Source organism: Artemia sp. Qi Xiang Cuo, chromosome 11 (assembly GCF_049724085.1).
Source record: "Artemia sp. Qi Xiang Cuo chromosome 11, ASM4972408v1, whole genome shotgun sequence".
In the NCBI taxonomy this organism is placed as follows: domain Eukaryota; kingdom Metazoa; phylum Arthropoda; class Branchiopoda; order Anostraca; family Artemiidae; genus Artemia; species Artemia sp. Qi Xiang Cuo.
In genome coordinates, this window is record NC_142804.1 from 44,931,772 (window position 1) to 44,959,087 (window position 27,316).

The window sequence follows — 27,316 nt, forward strand, 5'->3', positions numbered from 1 at the left end:
CATCAGAGTGACTAAATTCTATATCAACATCCTTTTCTCAGATACATAGGATAAAATTGACAGAATCTAAGCGTCAGTGTGAATAAATATTTTTTATCAACATCCTTTGTCAGATACATCAAATAAAAATGACAAAATTAAATTTCAGAATGAATAAATTTATTATCAACATCCTTTGTCGGATATGTCGGATAAAATTGACTAAATATAAGTGACAGAATGAATAATTTTTTTTTATCAACATCCTTTTGTCAGATGCATCAAATAAAATTGACAAAATATAAATTTCAGAATAAAGAAATACTTTAACAACATCCTTTATCGGATATGTCTGATAAAATTGACAAAATCTAAGCATCAGAGTGACTAAATTCTATATCAACATCCTTTTCTCGGATACAAAGGATAAAATTGACAAATTCTAAGTGTTAGAGTGAATAATTTTTTTTTATCAACATCCTTTGGCAGATACATCAGATAAAATTGACAAAATCTAAATTTCAGAATGAATAAATTTATTATCAACATCCTCTGTCGGATATTTCTGATAAAATTGACAAAATATAAGTATCAGAGTGAATAATTTTTTTTAACAACATCCTTTGCCAGATACATCGAATAAAATTGACAGAATCTAAGTGTCAGAGTGAATAAATTTTTTTTTATCCACATACTTTGTCAGATACATCGAATAGAAATTGACAAAATCAAAATATCAGAATGAATAAATTCATTATCAACATCCTTTATCAGATATGTCGGATAAAATTGACAAAATCTAAGTATCAGAGTGACTAAATTTTTATATCAACATCCTTTGCCAGATACATCGAATAAAATTGATAAAATATAAGTGTTAGAGTGAATAATTTTTTTTTATCAAAATCCTTTGTCGGATATGTCAGATAAAATTGACAAAATCGAAGTATCAGAGTGAATGTTTTTTTTAACAACATCCTTTGCCAGATACATCGAATAAAATTGATAAAATATAAGTGTCAGAGTGAATAAATTTTTCTATCAACATCCTTTGTCAGATACATCAAATAAAATTGACAAAATCTAAATTTCAGAATGAATAAATACTTTAACAACATCCTTTATCGGATATGTCGGATAAAATTGACAAAATATTCGTATCAGAGTGACTAAATTCTATATCAACATCCTTTTCTCGGATACATAGGATAAAATTGACAGATAAATAGGATAAAATTGACAAAATATAAGTATCAGAGTGAATAATTTTTCTTAACAACATCCTTTGCCAGATACATCGAATAAAATTGACAGAATCTAAGTGTCAGAGTGAATAAATTTTTTTTTATCCACATCCTTTGTCAGATACATCAAATAGGAATTGACATAATCTAAATATCAGAATGAATAAATGCTTTAACAACATCCTTTGTCGGATATGTCAGATAAAATTGACAAAATCTAATTATCAGAGTGAATAAACTTTTTTATCAACATCCTTTGCCAGATACATCGAATAAAATTGATAAAATATAAGTGTTAGAGTGAATAAATTTTTTTTATCAACTTCCTTTGTCAGATACATCAAATAAAATTGACAAAATCTAAATTTCAGAATGAATAAATACTTAAACAACATCCTTTATTGAATATGTCGGATAAAATTGACAAAATCTAAGTATCAGAGTGACTAAAATTTTTTATCAACATCCTTTTCTCGAATACATAGAATAAAATTGACAGAATCTAAGTGTCGTTTTAATAAATTTTTTTTATCAACATCCTTTGTCAGATACATCAAATAAAATTTACAAAATATAAATTTCAGAATGAATAAATTAATTATCAACATCCTTTGTCAGATATATCGGATAAAATTGACAAAATCTAAGTATCAGAGTGACTAAATTCTATATCAACATCCTTTTTTCGAATACATAGGATAAAATTGACAGAATCTAAGTGTCAGTGTGAATAAATTCTTTTTTATCAACACCCTTTATCAGATCCATCAAATAAAATTGACAAAATCTAAATTTCAGAATGAATAAATTCATTATCAACATCCTTTGTCGGGTATGTTAGATAAGATAGATAAAATATAAGTGTCAGAGTGAATAAATTTTTTGTATCAACATCCATTGTCAGATACATCAAATAAAATTGACAAAATCTAAACTTCAGAATGAATAAATGCTTTAACAACATCCTTTATCGGATATGTCGGATAAAATGAAAAAATATAAGTATCAGAGTGACTGAATTCTATATCAACATCCTTTTCTCGGATACATAGGATAAAATTGACAAATTCTAAGTGTTAGAGTGAATAATTTTTTTTTATCAACATCCTTTGGCAGATACATCGGATAAAATTGACAAAATCTAAATTTCATAATGAATAAATTCATTATCAACATCCTTTGTCGGATATGTTGGATAAAATTTGTAGCGATGAAATCTCTAGGGTTGTGGTTATAAAAGAAAGGGAGCTGGGCTTAATTGTGATCATAAATATTGACCGCCTCAAATGTAATATCGCACCCTGAAGCTGTGAACTTACACCTTATAAGTTCCCCGATAGCGCCGCTTACAGCACAAAAGATCTTGCTAACACGGCCTAAGCAGCACTCAATTAATGAGAGACAAAATAAAGAGTAGCCATATAAATGTGAACCCTTCTTCTTCAGCTATTTGGATATCAGATTCCCGGGGAACGTCCTTGGAAATTTACGAACTAATTACCTGTTATTAGACTAGATGCAGACACATAAAATGAAATAAACACAGGTAAAAAAGAATAGATTTATTGAGACTTACATATTTAGGTGAACAGCAGTGAGTCACTTCAAACGACAACAATGGTGACTGAGATACAACAATCAAAGAATTGCAAAGATCGTATGCCGAAATAATTCTATCTAAGTGGTCCTGATTCTGAAATACGAATATTTCCAAAAAGCACTTTTAACCCCACTATCAAACGTAGCTCTTTAGTCCTGCGCTGTAAGAACTGGCTCACAATTGGCCCAAGTGGCCCAAGGATGCGAACCCTTCGTCCAATAATCTTTCTTAACTATTTTTGATGATTTAGACGTTCACACGGTTCTTATCGTTTAAACTTCCTTAGAAATATTGTGCGTAGGAACTTTTTTATTGCTCACTGTCTTAGCGAAATCCAAAGCTTGGATAGCGCCGTTCTTTGTCTGAGGCTAACTGCAGTTTTTTTCTTTGCTGATTAAGGACTTTTCATTTTTGAAACTAGATTTAACTTAATTATAGGAAGTCGGAACTATCTTTGTAAAGAAGGAACTTTATTTTGATATTGTAAATGCTTCCCGTTTCACTCATGGTGCATATGACACTTCCCATCAATTAATGACTCCCCGTCATTAATATTTGCTTGCCTTTGAGTTTTTAAAATGTTCGCAGTTTATTATGTCTTTCTTATACATAATTATTTTATATTTATATTCTGGGTTAATCAGGAGTGCTAAAAAATTTCTCGATTACTTTTCTTTTTCTTTTTTTTCTACCTCCATATCTAAAATTCATCTACGGGACTAAGATTATTCATGGTTCTAGGCTAACTATGATACTAACGATTATTTCTTTTTCTACATCTTACAATGATTATTTTTACGTTTTAAACAAGGTTGGGGCTATTTTACCCTTATATAAGATTTTTTTGAATTCACTTTTTACAAGGCTTTTTTTTATTTTGCTGTTTATATGGCAAAATACTTTCTATCTACGCTACATTAAATGAATAACATGAACATACTACACCTGATTCTACTTGAACATCAAGCAGTACATCCATGAGTGATTTAAAACACACATTATTATGCTTACCATTTTCACTGGTGACAAAAACACTTTCACTTGGACTGTTTGTTATGTAATATCAACATTAAATTATCAAAATTGTTAAGTTGTCAGATATGAGTTCACACCTATTTTACCACTATACGTGTTTCTCTACGCACTTACTCCTTCTGTTACGAATTATGGTACTTCACTAGTATCGTATTGTTGAAACAAAGTTTTAAAACATTCATATGTATTTTCCTCACAGATTAGTTCGAGTACGGTTACGTCCATCTTGGACGAAGTGAGATCTCCAATTATCAAACTGTAAATGATACTTTTGGTTACAGGTGTGTGGAATTTTGCCATTAGAGTTCATTCTCACCTGTTGTTTTTGGATAGTTCGTAGGGTGCCTTATTGTTAAGGGTTTGAGCACTGGGAATGCGTTGATGACAGAAGGGTTGACTATCCCATAGTATTTCACTCTTGGGTTGTCTTTAATCATATAGAGAATGTGTTTCTCGCGTAAAATTGTTCCTTCACGCACTTAGAGATTATAGTTCATAAAATTGTTTCTGCATGGCTTGTACCCATTAGCTTTTATGGGGAATCCTTGGTGAATTGTAGGGAAAGTGATGTTTAAATTTGGAATTGGCCAACATCAAACTTTAGTGACTCCTTTAGTATGTTTTCTTTAAGTTTCGGGGGGAGTATATTGTTACTCAAGGGTTATTCATTAGGTTTATTTTGGTTTCTATGATACAATGGTTGGTTTCCAAATCCTTATTTCAAAACTTATCTCGTAACATTAACGGTAATACCTCTAATGTCTCTGTAATCTCGTAATGGAGAAAGGGTCGAAGGGGATTTAACGTGTGAATCGTCGACATGTAGAAAGTCTGCTGAATCGGGTTCATCTATATTATTGTCAGGGATGATGTATTCACTTACATCTTATTCTAGATAATGGGATTCTCAGGGTTGTTATATTTATAGTTCGATAAAGCACTGGATACTGAGATTTGTTACCTGATACATATATGATTTGAGTTTAAGGAAAATTATTCTTCGCCAAACAATCATCGTTTCCGTGATCAAAGGGTATCCATAATTTTCATAGGTGAAGTTGGGTCGAGAGTTTCTTGGGGTTTATGGCAAGTACTCTTCGTTGGTTAAGATGTGATGAAAATAGGTGTTACTGGCTATATTTGCATAGATCTATGCATTTGTCCTAATTAGTTTCTGATAGGCTGTTCCAATTCCTGAAATAAAATAACTCCGCAGAATCAAACGTTCTTTAAAACGAGTAGTCATAATACAAATAGGTCATGTATCGACTGGGCACATGGATTTTTACGCTACGAGACAGAGTTAAATAAATACACTAATATTAATACACAAAACGAAGTTTTTATCATGTTGGTTAAAATATATAAGTAAAGTTCCCATTGGGAAATCTAAAACAGAGATGTCTTCAAATTTGTTTTGAGCAAGGAAATAACGATAAAAGGTTTATTTAATTCTTCAATTACTCTACATTATTAAGTTTGAGGTCTAATTTTACAACATATTTCATGCCTGCATTGTTCACGCAAGTCCGTGCTGTTTAAGAAACGTATGTTGGAGCGTCGTAACCGCACGGTTTTACGTAAACGATACTACAATGAGAGAACAAGACATAGCAAGGACGAGTGGAGACCTCTATACCCACTCGTTTTCTAATGTCTTCCCTTTTTCATGGCTTAGACGTTCTCAGGGGGTTCCGGGTTTAACCTCGGCATTTCAGCTGTATCCCAGTGTTCTTCTTTTGGTTTTCGTCTTCTTAGTATTAGCATTTTTCCGTAATTACAAGTCAATAGAGTTTTTATGGTCAGGGAAGTCGCTAATACGAAAAATATGGCCAATAGTATGTTTCACCAGGAATGGGTTGAGAACAATCCGTATCTATTATCCACATACGTTAACCTTTGGTATTCATTTGTAAATAGGGGAATCTGCGAATCCAATGCTTCTCTTATTTTTGCAAGCCTTATTGTCCCTTTATTCTTTTCTATTTTTGACCATATCGAGGTTGTTATTTCCTCGTTTTCTATATTGAGAATAGTGTATGACAGGTTAATTGCCTTGAAGTTAGTTATTTTGGGACTTATTATCATTGTGCTCGTGGTTATTAACGGCGTTCGGACAGTTGACTCTTTAGGTACGAGTCGACACCCTTGTTTTATGGTTATCGTACCCACATTTTGTAACGGTAATTCTGTTTTGTAACTTGGGTCTATTCTTTCTGTATTATTGTAACAAGACAAAGTTCCAACAGTTTCTCTTGGAACAGAGAATAACCAAAGGTCATTTCTAAGGTGTATGAATATTTCTCGCTTAGTACCTCCTATTACGGCTTCGCATGAATTCGGTGTTTCTTCCTGTTGTGTGTCTTTCAAAAATATATCTAACATACAGGATCCAGACTTAACATTATAAATAGGTAACGTAAGTTGGTATACTAAGTTTTTGAATAGTACGCACTCTTTTAAGTCTTGTGGATTGGCTAGGGCGTATTTTCGTCTATCTTGATCAACAAGGAAATACTCTGCTTCAGGCGTGATAGTCATAAATGAATTCGTCTTCTTTATGTTAGCCGGGAAGGTCGAAATTTTGTACAGGTCGTAAACGGATTGTTGATTTATCAATGGAATTGTTACTACTACAAATAGCTGTTCGTTTATTTCCGTGACATGGACCTTTAATTTAGTATAGTAAAGGAATAAATTTGATGCCTCTGGTTCTACAGGTAAATGTAAACCAAACGTTAGGTGCGTTTTTATTTTGTCTAACATATTTTTTAGGCTAGAAGGATCTACTAGGTCGTAGGACAAAGTTCCTCCCGTGAGGGCAAATAATGCGAACTCGAACTTGTTGACATCTGTCGCCAAATTTAGTAGTGACATGGTAATTGTATCGAGTGAAACCATGGTTAAGCTCGCGTCTATTACCACGCGGTCCACTTCGTTCCTTAAATAATTCATTACGTTTATAGTTTTTGAGATTCTCTTAGATATCATATCAATTTTATCTCTCTGGTAATTTGCTACACTGGCTTGTATTTCCTGAACGTGTAATGTTACATTCATGGCATTATTCAACTTTCTTACACTTTCCCTCAGGCTGTTTAGGTCTTCCTCTGTTGTTAAACCGGAAAGGCAGGAGGCGAGTTCTCCGATGATGGGAATTATGCCTGTAGACCTACGGTATTTATTTCTTCGAAAGAATACTTCGAAAATCTTCTTGATAATTTGTTTTATTACTTGTACTTCTGTGTTGAATGATGCAAATAAGGCTTGTAATCTTTGTCTATATAGTATTAAATAGGCTTGATGAGATTAAATTTTTTGGGCACTTTTGTCATTTATATTGGGTAATGGTTGTTCGTCTATCATTGCGTAATTTCCATCATAAGATTTTCCTTTCCTTGTAGTCAGTAATTTAGGGTTTTGTATCGATTCGGTTTTAGCAACGTCTGTCGCTACGTATTCCATATTATCCGCCAGTCTTTTCCCTCTGTCTTCCTTAGTGCTTGTTCCAAGTGCCATGTCAATTCCTGTCCTTTTCTCATCAAAGTCATCTATTACGAATTTTGATTTTGGTTTGGGTACAACTGAAGTTGGAAAATCTTTATTATCTTTAATATGCATTATTTTACTGGCCTGTAGTCGTTTTTTCGATCTAAGGTATTGAAATATCGATTCTTTGAGTTCATTCGTGTTTTTTTCTAGTCTTGTTACTTGTTGGAACAAGGTCTCGAAAGGTTTGGGGTTCAATTTCATAAAGATTTTCCATGCGTCATGGCTAACTAGCAATGAATTTTCATGCTTGAATATTACTCCATGTTTTACAATATCTTGGGCCACTGCGTGAACAACAAGGATTAGGATGATATTCTTAGGCCTCATCTTATTGTTTGTTTCTAGAATTAATTTATCATTAATTTTTTCCCATTTTTTGCAAAATTCTTTTGTTTACTGCTTTTTTTATTATTATATTTTTTTTTTCAAAGGCACTTTAATTTTTACTTAGGTTATTTCTAGTTATGTAATAATTTTGTGGCATTGGCCAAAGAAAACTGATTTGTAGACGTAAAACAGAATAAATATTTTTATGATTAGATAGGTTAGGAAAGTAAAGTTAGGGCTTCCAAGCTTAATTCTTGTCCTGATATGCCTCTATAACTGGTTGAGATATGACTTTAAGGCCTTGATAATAATTGCTATACTGTTTAATTTTTATATTATATTTCTTGAGTAATAAACACATGAATAAGTAAAAGTGCAGCACATAATTACACTGGTATCCTATTTTTTGTGTAGGCCTAAAATAATTATAATCTGCGCTAAGACAAAATAGTTTATATGTATGAGGTTAATTTCTTCCGCAGTTACCTACTAATAGGTAGTTTTGAGTTTAGAATTTCCTCTTAATTTTCTTGTTGCTGTTTTTATAGGCGTCTCTTTTTCTTTGGTAAGTTTTCATACGTTTCAGGAATAATTTACTACCAAGGGATTTGTATTCTTCAGATTCAGGATCAAATAAATTTTTTTTGTAAAATTGAATTTCCGCTCAAGGATGATGTTTGTCTTCATATTTGACACATTGGGGATTTTTTTCAAGGCTATAGCAAATTTTGGGGGCTCTGCATTTATCGAGGAGTAATAAGTCTGTTTGAGTGGGTCTTGGAATTGAAATACTTGATATTGAGGTTCTTTTGTAGGCGTCTTATCAATCATTGTAAACAGCCAAGTTGTTTTGCACTTCTTCTCCTATATTTTGTTTTGACCTCTCCTCTAGCCGGACGATACTTGGGGGAATTTGCAAGTGCTAAACCATACTTATAAGTGTGGGGTGCATACCCTTTAAGGTTGTATTTTAAATCCCATTCTTTCTCATATATTTGATTTCCTTGTTCGTCCACGACTAACATAGCTGCCGAATATATAATGTTGTCCTTCGCGTGCATTAAGGTTATGAACTCCGTATCAATTATCGCCCTTTGAATAGGTTTTGATTCCATTGCCGTGATCTGAAAATACTCACGGATAGGATCTGGTTCAATTTTTAATATGTAATATAAGGGGACTACCCAAAATCAAAGACTTGAACTCTACCTGGATATTAAAGTCCTTCCTAGGATTCCCAAAAAACTTGGTCCATCAATTTAGGTATTTGATTACACAACTTAATACTGAGTAGGGGATGATTTCCATAGTTCATTTGTAGAATATAAGTTGAATTCCATGGAGGAGTATGAATTCAAAGTATGAATATCACCGATTCACATATAGAATCGATGATATTGACCTTGAAAACATGGTTGGTAGGGGAGACCGAACCTCCCCTCCCCATGATATAAATTCCGTTATTGATCTTAATAACTGGGTACATTATAGGTTATCCAACTGATTAATTCACATTTATAGGGGTATAGTTGATTTTCGTAAGGTAGGTACCTAGTAGGCAGAATGTGCCACACAGGACCTAAAAACACTATTTGTCACCATCGGTCGACCACCAGCTTCTCACCTTGGGCCTTTCTCCCTGATCGCTGACGTTTTGAAATCACTCGTATTATATATTTTTTTTCATTAATAATTACTTAGTTAACTTTACTTGGACACGGTTAGATTTATTATGATGGATCGTGAGTTGATTTTTCATAAGGGATCTGGAATTTGTCTTTACATAAATTAGGGATATTTCCATCTGTCAGGTTTTTTAACCGTTCTACCTGACTGTGTCGTTATTTTCTCCTCTGTTTATTGCGGTTTTTTCTTCGGTTTCTTTTTCGGTTTTTCTAACGAAATAAGGTCAAACTTTTTGTATTGTTTTTTCAAAAATTCTTGCCCTTTTAATCTTGTTTCTTTCGCGTGTGCGGCGGCTGAAGATGGTCTTGATTTTCCTATTTCTTTAACTACTATATGGTCTGATTCGTCGTCAGACTCTTCGGAACTAGTTTCCGACGAATCCAGATTATAACTTTTAGAGGTGGTACTTTTTGAGGTATCACCTGCCCTTCCTTCGTAAATTTCTACTCCTTTGGAAGTAGAAGGTTTATTCTCTAAGTCCTCGCTATGAGTTTTCAACTCGAAGATTTGAAAGATTCTTGAGAGCTTTGGGAGGAATCAATAGTTTTTGCGGGGTTCCTCCACTGTTTGAATGCCATGTCTTCAGGGGGGTGGGGCATTTTTTGCACTACGGTTTCCCTCCCTGAAGTCCACTGTTTAGGCTTGACCCTGGACACAGTTATATCATAATATTGTCCTTGCTGGTCATCCTTGGGAGTTTTATTCTCGGGCAATGTACTTTGACTCGTTTTTAGGGGAAATTAATTAAATCCATAGCTTCTCGCAGGTTTGTTTTAGTTAAATCTTTGGGAGGAGTTTTCTTTACAGTAATACCGGGGGTTTCTACAGCTCTGTTTAATCTCCTCCTGTAAAGACAGGGACCTTTCTATCGATGTTACAGGGGAAACCATATCGTCTTGAAATCTTTTGGGGGGACATGGGGTCGAAATTCTATCGGGGAAAAATTGGGTTTTTGGAGATATTGTATAATCTAAATATCCCGCGCTCGCCGATGAAAAACTTTTTGGATTTTTTGGTGTTTTTATTCCTACTGGTATTAGGGATTTTTTCTCTGGAATAACTAGATTTTTCATAGCTAAAAAATTTTTTGAAGTTTTCCTCATTGCTCTCATCTTCAAAATAATCTTGTTTAAAATTCAAGGGTTTTAGCTCTGCCAATCTTGATTTACGTGGCTCATTTTCCGAATCTGACGAATCAGTAGAAGAGGGATTTGATACCCATCTTTCCGGAAATTTGGCTCTTTTTATTCTGCTAACATGTGCCTTGTAAGTTCTTCCGCTATCGGGGTTCTCCATTTTAAAAGTATAATCGTTATCGTACGTTTTGACTATTCTGTACGGTCCAGAATATTTGTTGGAATGTTTTTTGCCTTCCGTTTTTGCTTCGTTCTTTAGGTAGACGCAGTCTCCTACTTTGAAATCTATAGTCCCCTTGACTTTGGGTTGGTTTCTTAGCTCTTGGTTTATTTTACATTTTTCCAACACTTGCCTAACCATTTTATAAGTCTTCCTCATCCTATTTATGAATTCTTGTTTGTAATCCTCTCAGTTATTATAATACTGCCGAGATTCAATAATCTCATTATACGGGATTCTAAAATCACGACCAAAAAGTAAATAAAATGGATTGTCTTTGGTTGTTTCTGAATAAGCAGTGTTGATTACGTTAGTTAAATAAGGTAAGAATTGATACCAGTCGTTCCTACTGCCTTTTGTATAAATACTTAATAAGTTAGAAAATATTTATGGCTGTTTTCTATTTTACCATTAGCTTTTGGGTGGTACGGAGCTGTCACCATTTTCTCTATATTAAGAAAACTCATTAAATCTTTTGTTACCTTTGAAAAAAAATTTGTCCCGTTATCACTCAAAACCCTATTTGGCACACCAAATTGTAAAAATAATTTCGCTAACGCCTTGCTGGTGGCATAAGCACCTTGATTTTTTAATGCTTTTGCAAAAGTATATCCTGAAAAATGGTCTATAACTGAAAGAATACAAGTATGGCCTCTGCTAGAAACAGGCCAGCCTCCGCTCGTTCCGTATAAGTCAAATGTGATAATATCGAAGGGGTACTTTGCTACCGGGTCCTTTCCCATTGGAGGATTAGGATAAGCTGGGGGGATTTTTCTTAAGTTACACGCTTCGCATGTACTTAGTCATGTACTTCTTCAAGTTTTGTCATTGCCGACGGCACGTAAAAATATTGTTTTAATTTATGAAACGTTTTCATCACTCCTAAATGTCCACCTATATCTGAATGAAAATATTCAAATGCAGGCACTATTAAGTTTTGTGGTAATACAGTTATTATTGAGGATTGGTTTCTATTTGTCTCAGCAGTCACGATTCAACATGGTCTTTCTTCATCAAGGTCATAGTAAAAATTATTTATCTCTTTTCTAAGAGTCTTGAATTTATCCGGTAACGCATCGTCATTCACAAAATAATTAATAAGCGCGGAACACATTTCGGTCTTTTTTTGCTTTCTTTTTATATTTTCTAAAGACAAGGGACAATAGTTAATCTTATTTTCTTTTACTGTGTCTTTGACTTTGTTTTTCTTACGTCCATGTTTGCTCTTAGCATTGAGAGCGTTAACTTCATTTTTTTCTGCTTCCAACGGAATATTTTCTGGGTATCTACTCAGAAAGTTACAAGCTACATTTTGTTTACCTTTTAAATATTCAAATTCGTAATCTAGGTCTTTGATTTTCATAGTCCATCTGGCTAGATCTCCTATGTGATTTTCAAATTTGAGCATGTACTGCAAACTCTTATGTCTGATCGTAGCATAAATTTTCCACCAATTAAGTAGTGTCTAAATTTTTCCAAGTGGTGGATTATAGATAATAACTCTAAGTTTGTGGTGGAATAACTACTTTCGCCTTTTGATAAAGTTCTACTCGAGTAGCATATAACTTTTTCTATTTGTTTTTGTTTAGGCGTTCCCTCTAGAGGATTAGGGTTTTCTACCGGGATTATTTGCAAAAGAATTGCGCCAATGCCCTTTGAGCTAGCATCCGTCGTGCCCACGAATTGTCCGTTTCCAAAATCAGGAAGTGATTAAATAGGTTCAGAAGTGAGTGCCTTTTTGAGACGGTCTAGGGAAGTTTGAGCTTCCTGGGACCAGGTAGCCTTTTTGAAGTTGCTTTTAGTTAATTCCTCAAGTGGGTTTGCAATTTGGGCGTAATTGCACACGAATTTTCTAAAGTAGCTAGTAAGACCTAGAATTTCTCTTAATTCTTTCTTAGTTCTAGGGAGTTCTAGGTTTTCAAAACATTTTATTTTATCCGGGTCTGGGGATATATCTCCATGTGTCACTACTACTCCTAAAAATTTAATTTTATGTTGAAATAAATTTACTTTCTCAGGCCGGCATTTTAAATTGCCTTGTCTGAACTTCTCGAACACATTAGCTAGTGTCGCTAAGTGTTGTTCAGTGTTTTCCCCCAGGCATATGACATCGTCGACAAAATGAATGATATTCTTTAATCCTCTTAACAGGTGCAATAGGGGTCTACATAGTGCGCTTGAACTCCTTTTAAGTCCGAATGGTACCCTTAAGTATTCATATGAACCACATTCACATGTTGAAAATGCAGTTTTATAGACATCTTTTTCGGCTATTTTCACTTGGTGGTAGCCTTGGGTAAGGTCCAAAGAAGTAAAAATTTTGTTTTTGCTTGAAATAGAGTCAAGAATTTCATCTATTCTTGGTAGAGGAAATTTATCGCTAACTACTTGTTTGTTGAGGGATCTATAATCTACAACAAGTCTAAGATCACCATTCTTCTTTGGTACTAAGATCACTAGTGCACCCTACGGACTTATACTGGAGCGTATAATTTCATTTTTTTCTAATTCATGGATTTTATTTTTTAACCATTCTTTGTGCTTATACGGCACACGATATGGTTGTGTCACTACAGGATTCCCAGTCGTTAAAATTGAACGTTCATAAAATGGTATCAGCCCGATGTCATCAGATGCAGAAAACACATCTTTAAAATTCCATAATAATTCGCATAATTTTTTCTTGAGTTCCATGTCCGTAATATGATCCATATTAAATTTGTTTAAAAATTGCGATTTAGTTAAAGGATATTTGTTATTTGAAGTTTTAATGCTATTAACTAGGTTTCTTTTAGAACTTTCCAATGTATTTAAATCATTCTCTGATAAAACCTGGATTTGAACTAAACACGCTTCCTTTTCTATTGTAATTATATCATTTTCATGGTTATTATTTACCCAAATAAAAACTTTTCATTTGTCGTAAGATATAATCTGTTCTTCGCACAGCAGATTTTCGGGAATTTCAGATGGGGTGGCAAACCATATTTTGGATTTGCTAACCACTGGTTCAATCATCTGTGATATTTAAATTTTTTGCATCGTTTTGGGAGGGACTTTTGTTTTCCTTATCGCGAATCCGTAATATTTCTCTTTATTTTCATTGTTCATTAGATTCATACTAGCGCTATGCTGCGCCATTGCGGCATCTTGCGGCGTCACGTTGGGTTTTGCTATGTTTTTCCATAATTCCGCTATTTTCTTAATTTCGTTTGACCTGTACTGTCGTATATCTCCTATTTTATTTTCGCAGATTCAATACCCTTATTTTTTAAATTTACTTCATCTCTATAATGTCTTTCAGAATAATTGGACAAGTTTCTGATTATTTCTTTTCCTACTTACAAGACGTGAGGCTCAGGAGATTGTGATATTATAAAGTCAAACACTTGGTCTCCTTTTAGATTGTCCTTGTATCCCCTGTTATGATTTCTTAAAGTAGAAATTTCTTTCCCCATCATAGCTGGGTAGACAAGCCTCTCGTTTGCTACGTCTAATAGTACTCTATTGGACCTTAAAAAATTTGAGGCTATGATTGCTTTGAACGGAAAGTTATCGCATATTATAAAATTTGTCGTAAAGATCCTATTGTCTCTTTTTACGTTTTGGCAAATTGAACTTCTTGCATCCAATTTATGCCCTGTCATACTCGTTAAATTGGGATTATTAGGGTTCCTCTGTCGCCGAATATGCAGAGGCAACATATTAAATACGCGTGAGTTTATGATACTTATCGTTGCACCAGAGTCAACCAATGCTGTAAAGTAAACTTTTTCTACACAAAAATCATTAAATATAGGTAACTTGTTATTAATATCACTACAACACGGCACGACAATTGTTTTGGACCTAATAAATATTCTAGGAACCCTCTGGGTCCAATTTATATTTCTGAGGGGCCTGAAACGTTTCCCTGAGGATTTATTTCATGTGTCGGTGCCTGTAATAGATATTCAGACGTATGAGTTTCCATAGGCATATCTAATTGATTTACGTCTGTCTGTCTTCGCCATGAATTATTATGGTAACGTGGATGTCCTGTGTCAGTGCCGCTTGCTGGCGCTGACTGCCAATGCCATTGGCTTGCAAAATTTTCATTTCCCATCGGCAAATTTTCGTGATTTCTATATAGCATTCTCGCATTATATTGGCTTTGGCGAGTATTTGGGTTTTCAAATCGGTAATTAATTTGTATGTTGAGGGGAGGGTTATACAAGTTTGGTTGGTACGTGTTGTAAGGTACTGATTGGTGCAATCCTCCCTGGCTATAGCCTAGTGCACGACCGGTGCTAAAATTTATTTTTCCGAACAAATGGTTGCCGTAATTTTGCGTACTACCAACAGCAATTCTTGGTATGCGATTGGGGACATAACGGCACTCCCTCGCAATGTGCCCAGGTCGATTGCAATTATAGCATCTTATTATTGTATGGTTATTTTCAAAATTAGATTGTTTGACAGGCTGAAAACGTACTGTTTTCTGCCTAGCGGGTTCTTGCGTTTTATTTCTTTGTGGTACTGGGGAGTTATCCCTTGAAAAGAAATTGGGGGAACCCTGATCGCTCTTGAAGTTTTTGTTCGCATTTGAATCACCTAGGCTATTTATTTTTGCTTTACTGTCATTTGCGACCATCGTGTCGACTTCGATCCATCGCTCTACCTCCTGAACTGCGAGATCCAACGTTTGAATATTTTTGATATTACCACTCTATATAGTTTTGGGGGTAGCCCTTGCAAAAAGGTATTTAGTATGACTTTTTCGTACAGTTGCCCTGAACCACTTCCATATTTTGCCTCTACCGAAATGCGTATATTATCAAGATATTTTCTTATATTTTGTGAATAGTCAAAGCTCACCGTTCCGTGTTTTAATTTATTTATTGTACTGGTTTCGATAAATCTATCTTTAAATGCTTTTAACAATTTTTCAACCGTATTTATTGGCAAGTTGGCGTTATTGCCTATGGTATGTTCAATCTGTTTTAGAAAGGTTAAGGCCTGGCCTTTTAATCGTAGTAGGAGCATGTCGACTAACGCTTCTAGCTCTGTTTTTGTTAGTTGTACAAACTGGGCCAATTGAATATTGAATTCGTCAATATCTGATTTACCATTGTACTCCGGGATAGACTTCGTTATTTCTATATTTTTCGCGACCAACTTCTGCACCATTAATAAAATTATTAAGGTCGTCCAACATTTTTTTTTTTGAATCAAATCAAAATAAATTCATTTTTTCACTTAATCTATTTTGTGGGAGGCTATTATCTCCTATGAGATATTTTAAAGGGTTTCCTGTGGTAGCTTAGCGGTTATAGGCCTAATCACTTTACTTATATGTCTGTATCTCTCTAATAATTAAATTTAAATTAAAAAGTTTTATAGCCTAATTAGTTCGCAGGTTTTCCTCCAATTTCTTACTGCGCCATTTGTAGCAACGAAAAGTTTTTTTTGGCTATAAAAATGTGGCTATAAAAGAAAGGGACTGGGCTTAATTGTGGTCATAAATATTGACCGCGTCGAAGGTATTATTATGCTCAAAGGTCGTGAACTTACACCTTATAAGTTCTCCGATAGCGCCGCTTATAGCGCTAAAGATTGTGCCAACAAGCCTCGCGCCACAGCAATGGGGAGTGAAGTAACTTTATGACCGCATCGCCCTCAATAATTGAGAGAAAATAAAACGTGTAGAAATATAAATGTAACCTCTTTTCCTTGAGATATCTGGAGATCAGATTCCCTGGGAACGTCCTTTGAGATTTGCGAACTAATTACCTGTTATCAGAAATTAGACGCAGACATATAAAATGAAATAAACTGCATGTAACTCGCATAGTTCGATAGATCGTTGCTAGTGCTCACCAATGTTCCATTTATGTAGACACATATTTGTTCAAAGAAATTGTGTAGTATACCATTTTCATAGGATTGTCCATCGATGTTGGAGGGAGGTAAATTGTCAGACTTCTTCCTCACCACAACTTTTTTATCAATAAGTGTGGATGATAAATCTATGAAGTAGTCTTCATTGAAATAAATTTGAAATTGTATGTTTTCAGAAAAAGGTTGCTGTGGATAGAATTGTTCATAGTACCCGTGTTTTACACTGACATCCACACTTTCTGCATTGAAAAGATTTAGAGATGTGGTAACATTGGGATGAGATTCTTTGTGCGGTAGATATGCCATCTAGGAAAAGAAATCCCTTTTCGATCTAACAATTCTTCTTCTTAGTTTCTTTTTCTTATTCTTACTTTTCTTTGACAAGAGTGATGATGATGTCTTTTGCTTCTGACCTGAGTAGAGACTGATGAGTAATGAGATGTTTCTCCTCTTTTTAAAACATTTTCCACTTTGTTGAGATTTCAATAGCTCACCAAGGGATCGTGCGCTGGACCGGAAATTTTGTGAAACACTTTCTTTAAAGTCTTTACCATCCCCCCAATCGTGTAGCATAGAGGATGCAAAATCTGCAGCAACCGGTGCAATATATTTTTTAGCCAGCGGTATTGCAGAGCGAAACAGCTTAGCAAACCAACTGCCAGGACCGTAGCCCGACATTGACGAACGGCCTTTATAATAGTCCATTCCATGACCCAATTGTCGTTTTTGGAGACCAGTAACATAGCAATCAATATCAGGACATACAAATATGTATTTCTATTAGCCATTTTGTTGTTGCTGAATGGATTGAAAATGACATGTAATCACGGCCAAACCTTTTGTTATTTCTAGAGGATCACCTAATTCACTTCTTAGTGATAACTGACAGAGTTCCGAATACGAAGTGTTTACAGGAACATACTGAAGATGCTTTACATTATAGTGATGAACTTTTTCATGGGTTGTTATTCGTTCAAGAACTGGTAGGAGGAGAACCTTTGAATTACCAACTCTCGATGTTTCCACAAAGAACGCATAAAGAAATACACAAGAGTCCGAGGGTAGACCGAGTGGATAATCTGCTAAAATAACACGATCCATCCCACTGAGAGTTCTAGCGTTTTTACCACTGATCATATTCCGTTTAAAGCCAAGAACATCTCTGAGATTATCATTGAGATGAATCATTTCATTGTCAACAGGTGAGCTAATGTAAATGGAATGTACTTAAATTGGAATGTACCATTCTTACGAACAGAATTTTCCTATTGATAGCACGACACAAATTGTTCATACTACCAAATTCTTTTTATTTCAGTGTGACATGGGGATATTCACTTGATTTAAGTTCTTCAATCCATTCATACTTGACAAAGAGTGACCAATTGAATGGTATAAATTGGATCTCATACACACGATCCTTTCTCAAAATATCATATGTATTTTTGAGAGTGCAGTCGACAAGAGCAACTTCATACTTTCCATCATCGAATTTGATGGTGGGGGAGAGTTTCGTCCAAAAATCACTTGTTTTATTCAAATCATTGTAGAGAGGGTCAGAGACATTGGACATAAATGTTAAATAAAAATCATTGGGCATTGTCAATATTTTCAACACTGATCCAAGAATCAAAATCAGAGTTGTATCCAAGCCAAAGGACAAGCAACTGTTTCATGCCCCTGTGAGTACGAGTCTTTAATATCTTTTCAAACTGATAGATTCGACTGTATTTAACTTTTTGTAATTCATAATCATAAAAGCCGCCAAGAATCTCATCATCTGTCATGCCACGTAGACGATACGTTATGGGTGTAGTGTCCAAGAGTTTGAAGACTTTAAAAAGTTCAGTGGACCATAAGTAATTCCCCGTTTCAAAAACATTAGTAGTATTGATTCGAACAGTATCACCAACATTGAATTCCTTCTTTTTTTCTCATTACCACCACCACCACCATTGGAATATTGTTTAAGAACAGTGTCAAGTGTATTGACATCATGATGAAATTCTGTTGGGGTTGAGCTAGACAGGGATCGATGTGGACGTTAATTATAAATCAAAATGATTTTATCCAAATCATGAATAAAATCAGCAGAATTTTTTAAAGTGCAATATCTAGAAATTATAAGTCGAATAGTTCTTATCAGCCGTTCGGCCAATGCTGCCTTTATTGGACTATGACTATAATAGAGAATTGTTTTATATTTCAGTAGAACCTTCTTTACATGGGGATTAACACATTTACTACTCCGATCCGTTTGAATCTTCTTATAGCAATCCTGTTCAAGGATGATTTCAAGAACTTTAGCAACTTCATCGCCACTCTTTGATCGCAGTGGAATGGCATATGTATAGCAACTAAAACACTGATTGCAAGTAGGATGTACTTGTATGGTTGATTGTGACGCCACTGAATCTCATCCAGAGTCAAAAGATCTGCTTGTAGTATTTGCAATGGGAAAAAAGCTTTAGTTTTTCGATAGTGATTACCATGAAAAAAGATTACAATGTAGAGTGTAACTTGATTCATTCTGTAGATACTCTGTCGCCCGATTCTTTTCAAGTCCAGTGACTGGAGCAAGTGTGGTGGGCGAACTTAAACTTCCCACTGCACCAATATTCTCATAAACATGCTTCAATGCTTCAACCATTTTGAACGTAAATAGGTAGTGAAGTGTCCACTGCTTATTTGCATACTAGCAGGTGATGGTAAGGGGGATGCAGTGATATTAAGACGTCTTCGCTTGACTCCTCCACTCATAACTCTTGTCAAATCATTTCCACTTGGTGTGCTAGTATTTTCCGAAAATGATTTAAAAACATCTTTTGATTAAAGTTCCTTTAATAATTTTAAAACATGTTTACTGGCAATAATGCTTTTGAGAAAGTTTGATGAGTTTAAAAATTTATGCAGATGACTGTCCAACGATACAAGTCTTTTATGATTCGTGATCAAATCTGATAATAAATCAAGTAGAATATAGGTCTTGCCATGGATTACAACTTGATTTCTATTAGCATCAATTTGAACATGTTCACTGTCATTGAGATATGTCAAGAGCCTTTTACACTGTTCACGATAGGAATGTGGCAATAGATCTGCAACACTTGTCATAACTTTAGACAAATCTTCTTCTTCTTCTTCTTTTGGTATTTTTGTTGATGATAATGACGATGGTGATGGAGTCATTTGCTTATTTTGATCAATGGCCTTTACGTTGAGTGGTCTCTCACGATAAGGTTTATGTTTGTCGACTTGGCGACGTGCATTTTGATGCAGAATTAATTTTTATCGTCGGCAATTGTCTCATTGTTTATGAATTTATTGAGATTGTCCTCGAAATGTTCCTTTGGCTAAAACACGAGTTCAATTGGAGTAAATTTGTAGGGTTTGGCCATTTTCTAGAGAAAACTGTATACAAGTCCTGCAATGAATGGTAGTAAAAGTGTAAATAAGTTACCACCCACTTGCAGAAGTCGTTTTCTTTTAAAATCATTTTCTTTATTTTTGCTTGCTGCTGATGCTAGGGAGCGTACAAGGGAACGATGTTGCTTTGTCTGTTCCATAGCATCTTCTGGCAGTTGAACATTGCCTTCAGTTAGATTTAAACAAAGTTCTGATACGAGATTAATGAATTCTCTATCGACACCATGTTTGAGTATGGTCCTAAGTCGTGGTTTTGAATTACCTAGGACGATGAATAAATTTCGATGTTCATGTAGTTTCTTCAGTGTCATGATTGCAACTAACGACCTTTTTTACTGTTCACTGGCAGATATACAGTAATTTCATTGTCAAAAATATCGGTGACTACACATAAATCCTCGGGTATGTTCTGATTCAGGTCCAATAGAATATAGCCATACTGTTCGTTGGTAGCCTGATTATAGGCCGAGAGTAGAAATTTCGGTTCACCGGGATACACTTGTCTGTTTAACTTTATGAAGGAACTGTAATCACGAAAAACCCTGTAGATGATACAGTACGCACAATTAAAAACAGGTGTTATCTTACACTTGGTCTGCTGAAATAGATTGTTTAGAACTAGAGTTAAGGAGATACCTTGATGATGAGATCGGAAAATGACCAATCGTATCATTTCCTGAGAACATTGTTCGATGGACTCAGCCAGATCATCAATAATCAATCAAAAGAGTATTATTCAGTACTGTTTAAAATGTCACGTCCCTGTAAGAACTTCGTATCTTGGGCAATAGTGTTTATTCTATTATAGGATTTTCGCCAAACACTGCAGCAATAGTAAATTTTAGTTGGATTTTCTAAAAACATTTCATCACGATTTTCAATTATTTTCATTAAAAGTATCGTATTGCCGGACATTGATGGTCCGCAAAGAAACGATCTAAATGGAGTTTTAAATTGATACATAGTCCCCACTTGCATCGATGTCAAAACACAACTGACTTTAGATTGCATCATACCCTTTAACAGATAATAATAGTAATTTTCCTAATCAGATTCTAGAAGAAGAAAACATTTTTTTAAGAATGAATCATGTTTTTTATTTACAGAATAAAAACATCACTACAAAAATACAGCATGTTTTATTAATACATACAAACACACATAAGAATATGAAAAAGGCACTATCACGTAATAAAATTCCAAATAATTTTTTTATTCAAAACAAGACACTAAAAAAACCACTTATCACAATTGGAAAAAGGGATCCCCCTCCCCCCCCCGAAAGGGTGCGGTGGACACAGGTGGCGACAAACTGAAGGCCCCCCCGGACCGGCTGAGGTCGCAGGGCGAAAAAACAACGATTTTGATCACATTTTTCTATTTACAAAAAAACATGACTCTACCATGCTATATAAAAACTGCTGAGTTGGGAAAAAATTCGACTTTACACTGGTGTCTTGTCCAGTCGGATCAGTTTCAAGGATATGATCTCCATGAAAAACATACCCTCCCCTCATTGATCTCTCTATAAATAGTTGCTGATCCATGTCGGTGTTCAAGCCTATTTCCTCTTTACTGATTTTAAGAATTAATTCCATCACCAAATGAGGAGTGGAAAAATAATAACCTAAATCCAACCCAGATTCCCCATAGATTTTATCCGTGTTCTTACACACAATATCTATTAACGTCAATACATCACTTGCCAGGTACAATCTACAATAATCCCACCCATTTTTACAACCTCCCTTAGCCCAAACCCTCTTTGCAAATTCATAGTTGACAGTGGTGCACATGGGCGCCCATAAGCTGAATTCCAGGGGGGGCAAACTTCGTCTAATTGCTAATTTTAATGCTATATAATAAAAATCTCAGAACAAAAATATAAAAATAAGGCAGCATCATTCAGCCAGGGGGGGGCAAGAGCCCCCCCCTGCCCCCCCCCCATATGGGCGCCCATGGTGGTGCATTGAAGATCGTAAAGCGAATAGTAGAACGAGGCAATGGACGGCAATTGTTCCTCAGAATGTCTCGCGGTGGAGTTGTAGCACTCATATGGGTATATGCCCTTACACGTTAATAAATGATACATTTCAAAGTCTAGAAAGTGCTGTTTAAGGATGTGTTGCTTAAGCAGGGGAAAACTATTAAAGTCGTTACTTTTCTGTACTTAAATTATTTTTCTTAGGGATTTAGGGATGAAGCTAAAGGAGTCTAAAAAATGGATCTTATTCATACACAATTTATTATTATCTATTATTTGCCATTTGAACTCTAAGAGCAGCAGCTTTCCAGACGATTTGGGGATGACATTAAAAGAAAAAGAGCAATCTACCCATGCGCCATCTACAATTCGACGTCGTTGCAATCGTGCCAATGCCGGTAAATAAATTTCAGGTCATAGCTGGAATTGTGTATATATACAGGTAGAAACAATTGTTGACTAACGTTTAAATTACACGATTGATGGGCTACTCCACGAAAATTGCTCAATCCCGATGCAATCAGGCTGCCCAAATGGTCGTTGTCACGATTCATCCCTTTATCCCCTTTCTCCTTACCCCCTTTCCCTCTTTCCCATTGCCCTCAACAAATTCACCCTTACAAACCCAACATATTTCTTCAGTTTTAATTTCCAACTCGACCTCAGGTGATAGAGTCATTGGATAGGATGTATTTCGTAGCCGTGATATCGATTTGCTGTTTTAATGAGTGCTGTAACGGCTGAGAGCATACAATCCTCACCACCAAGTCTCTCAACTACCTCTACCAATTGCATAGATTTACACGAGGTTGTTCGTAAGCATAAGAGATTGCAATTATCTCATATTTTTTAACAAACTTTGAATTCAATGGATTATCCACATGTATGAGAGCGGCTTCGCAGTCTAAGGCCACCTTGTCACTCTGCTGGAGTGAATTTTGAAAGTTCTTAAATCGCAAGATGGCCCTGTCACCGCTAACCGTTTGCACAGGTTGACATCCGTGACGCTTGCAATGCTTCATATGATTGCTTAACTTAATTTCTGAACGGTATCTCGAAAGACATGTTGGACAATAGTAGCACCCCCCCCCCTTTGTTCCATTTACCCTCCCCCAGAACCCGACTAATGTTTGGTATTGGAAAAAATGTCCAATTGAATCGGGATCACTGACTGGCTTGTAAAGAAGCCAAACCCAACCTCACCTCCCTCAAATTCGGTTTCACATTGTAAAACAGTAACACCAATCTTTATATGCGCATTAGCCCGCTCAAAAATAGTTATCCCATTAAGTTTTACTGGATATTGATCATTTAAACAATGAAAATCTACTACATGGAAAATTTGACTCCCATTAACTGCATAATCGTCCAACATTGTCTTAATAGCTTCCTTTTGAAGAGACTTGTGAGCTGCAAAAGGAAATGTATATTTGAAGCGATGAAGCCCTGTGTCGAAATTGAAGTGTTGTACACATTTACATCCATTTGCATCTTCATTATATTCTGTCCCGACCACCCCCTCCCACCTCTTAAAATATTTTTTTTTAATTTACCCACATTAATATCCAAACTCCCAATAAATAAAACCACCGAACCACTACCCACCTCAGTATAATTATCCAACTTTGTTACTATATTATCAACCCATTCCATAAAAACAGCCTCAAAATTATTCAGGTCCGGCCGAAGTGGTAGCATTTCAGTCCGTAAATAACGCTTATACACCTCATCCGCCTTTTCATTTAAATAAATTATATTTATGCGATGGCAATCTTAATCCCATCCCTCCCACCCCTCTCCCGAATCACTCTTTCAAGAAGGGTTCGAATCTTACCCACATAGGAGTGGTACTATGTCTACCGGATCCGTTATGATGCTACCTGATGTTAGTGAATTAAATGGAACCCCAAACTCAGCCCTATAAACATACACATTGTGTAAGGCAGAGTCAACTAAATTAAAATCGGGCATGACAGGGGGCGTTACGGGGATTTCATGTCCTCGACCAATTTGCTCAATGATGGAGGTTTTGCATGGTGTGAAATCCCCCAACTCACTAAACAAACCCTCGAGTGTATCAGGACTGAGACGATCAGCCCATTCGGGGATAGTTGGTTAAGCCATACCCTCTGTAGATGCAATTGGTACATTAATTTAACTATCCCCATCCCATTATCTGCAAGAAGCATACTACAATTAAAATCGGCTATGACAGGGGGTGTTCCGGGGATTTCATGTCCTGCACTAATTTGCTCAATGGTGGGGATGTTGCTTGGTGTGGAATCCCCAAACTCACTCAACAAACCCTCGAGTGTATCAGAACTGAGAAGCATACTACTACTACTACTACAATCATCACCAAACCAATCATGTAACAAATGTTTTATCCATTTCTTTGATTTGACATAAAAATCATCTTCGAATTGTATTGGTGTTGATAATAAAGGTATCTCCATGTCGTCAAATAAATTGCTGGTCCTTAGGATTGCCGATGGTGGAAGTTCCTTTATATTTGTCAAAAAAAATGAATGTAAAGTTATTTTTTCTTTTACCAAAAATTATATTTAGATTGTCTCTGTGTGTGTGTGAGTGGGTGTGTGTGTCTGTCTGTGTATGAGGGTGGTGCGCTGTGTTTGGCTCTGTCGTTGTGTATTTCTGTCTTTGTGTCTCTGTCTCTGTTTGTGTATGTGTGTCTCTGTGTATGTCTGTGTGTATGTCTGTCTGTATGTGTATGTGTGTGTGTGTGTGTGTGTGTGTGTGTGTGTGTGTGTGTGTGTGTGTGTGTGTGTGTGTGTGTGTGTGTGTGTGTGTGTGTGTGTGTGTGTGTGTGTGTGTGTGTGTGTGTGTGTGTGTGTGTGTGTGTGTGTGTGTGTGTGTGTGTGTGTGTGTGTGTGTGTGTGTGTGTGTGTGTGTGTGTGTGTGTGTGTGTGTGTGTGTGTGTGTGTGTGTGTGTGTGTGTGTGTGTGTGTGTGTGTGTGTGTGTGTGTGTGTGTGTGTGTGTGTGTGTGTGTGTGTGTGTGTGTGTGTGTGTGTGTGTGTGTGTGTGTGTGTGTGTGTGTGTGTGTGTGTGTGTGTGTGTGTGTGTGTGTGTGTGTGTGTGTGTGTGTGTGTGTGTGTGTGTGTGTGTGTGTGTGTGTGTGTGTGTGTGTGTGTGTGTGTGTGTGTGTGTGTGTGTGTGTGTGTGTGTGTGTGTGTGTGTGCATTTTTAGCAGCAGCCCATTAAATATTGAAAGGTATGTCAACAATAAAAAATCTCAACAGACTTGCACTTAATGGTTGTAAAAATTTTCTTAAAATAAGTTTTGATTTTTAAGAGGGGAAATATCCGGTGCCCTTAAAAGAAATAATTATATTGTAAAAAGCAAACGAAATTCTCGGGTTGGATGTGGTTGTTCTCCAGTATGACACAGAATTTGTAAATAGGAGAAATAAACCAAATAATAAAGGGGTTTTATATTCAGTTAGGACACCGTTGGTACATAATGTTAAAAATTGAGTTTGGGTTGTCTATGAGCCTCCCAAAGATGTAAATTCCTATGGTGATTTTTTCCGCGTTACGGCAATAAGTCGGCTCTTATCTCAAGGTGTGAAGAAAGGGGAACGTCACTATTGCCCCATGTGCCTTTCCCCATTTACAACTGAAAGAATATTCACAGATCACAAGAAATATTGTAAAATTCATGGCAATCAATGAATAGAAATGCCGGCAGAAGGCAAAGATACTTAACAACTTAAAAAATTCCAAAATTCCCTGCTACAGGCTGATAAAGTATCTTTGGATTGTGAATCAAGACTGGTGGAGGTATCAGACCCATCAAGGACAAATATAGTCAAGGAACAAAAACTAGTTGCGTGTTCTTATGCGTATACCCGTCGCGATTCCAATAATAAAATGCAACTGGAAGAGTTTTTTACTACGGATGAGGCAGGTAGCATGGAGAAGTTATTGGTGTCTTTAATAAAAACAGCGAACGGTGAAATTTCACGATTGCGTCACACAAACTACCCAATGTCATTATCAGATAAGGAGCAACGGGCACAGAAAAGGGGACAATTTGTTGGGTTTGTAGGGGTGCTCTTGCCCCAAAAGACGCTGTCCAGGATCATAATCATCTTATTCACCCCAATTCAAGGGGGAGAAGTAACTTTCGGGGGTGGGCTCACAACTCATGTAATTTAAAAATTAAACAGCAACTCTTTCTTCCGGTTTTTATAAATAATTCTAACTACGATCTGAAGTATGTGCTACCAGCAATGGCACATCTTCAAAGAAATGGAACAGTAGATGATGCATCGTGATAGACAGCTTTTCCTACAAAATCATTCCTAAATCGTTAGAAAAGTTGCTTGTTTTAGAATTTATGTGGAGATATGTTGAAGATGACATTCAGTACACGAATAAAATTCGCTTTTTAGATTCCTACAATTTTTTCCCTAAATCATTGAGCGAATTAACTCAAGTGCAGAAAAACGATAACGGCTGCAACGCTTTCCCCCTTCTCAAGCAATAATTTCCAAATGATTTATATGATTTGTTGACGGTCAAGGGCATATATCCTTATGATTATTACTGTTTCATGTCAGGATTCGCAGAGGAAGCTATTCTCTCGATTGAATCGTTATACGACAGTCTACACGATCGTAGATGCACCCCCGATGAATAAACTTTTGCAAAAATAGTGTGGGCAGAGGGAGGGTGTAAAAATGGGTTTGATTACTGCAATCTGTATATATTAATTGATTTTTCATCTTTGTTAAACATTATGCGTAAAAATACGGACAAAATATATGGGGAATTCAATCTTGATTTGGGACATTTTTTTTCATCTCCTCATCTGGTAATGGACCTCATCCTAAAAATAAGCGGGAAAAAATCGGGCTGATCACCGACACCGATCAGCACCTGTTCATCGAGAGGTCAATGAGGGGTGGATAAGTTTTCACGGGGATCGTATCTTGGAAACTTATCCAACTGGAGAGAAGACGGGGACAAAATCAGATTCAGTTTTCCTTGATATGAATTCCCTCTACCCCTCGGCCATGTCCCATTATGCGCTACCCTGCTATGACTATAAATGGATCAATGACCCTCAAGCTACCAATTTCCACAACAGAGTTGAGGAAAATTGGCCGGTTGGATTGTTTTTTGAAATTGATGAGGAGATACCAGTTGAGCTTCACGAATCAGTAGAGGATTTTGTTTTTCTATGCATCAATAGACCTGTGACTAGGGACTCTTTGAGCCCC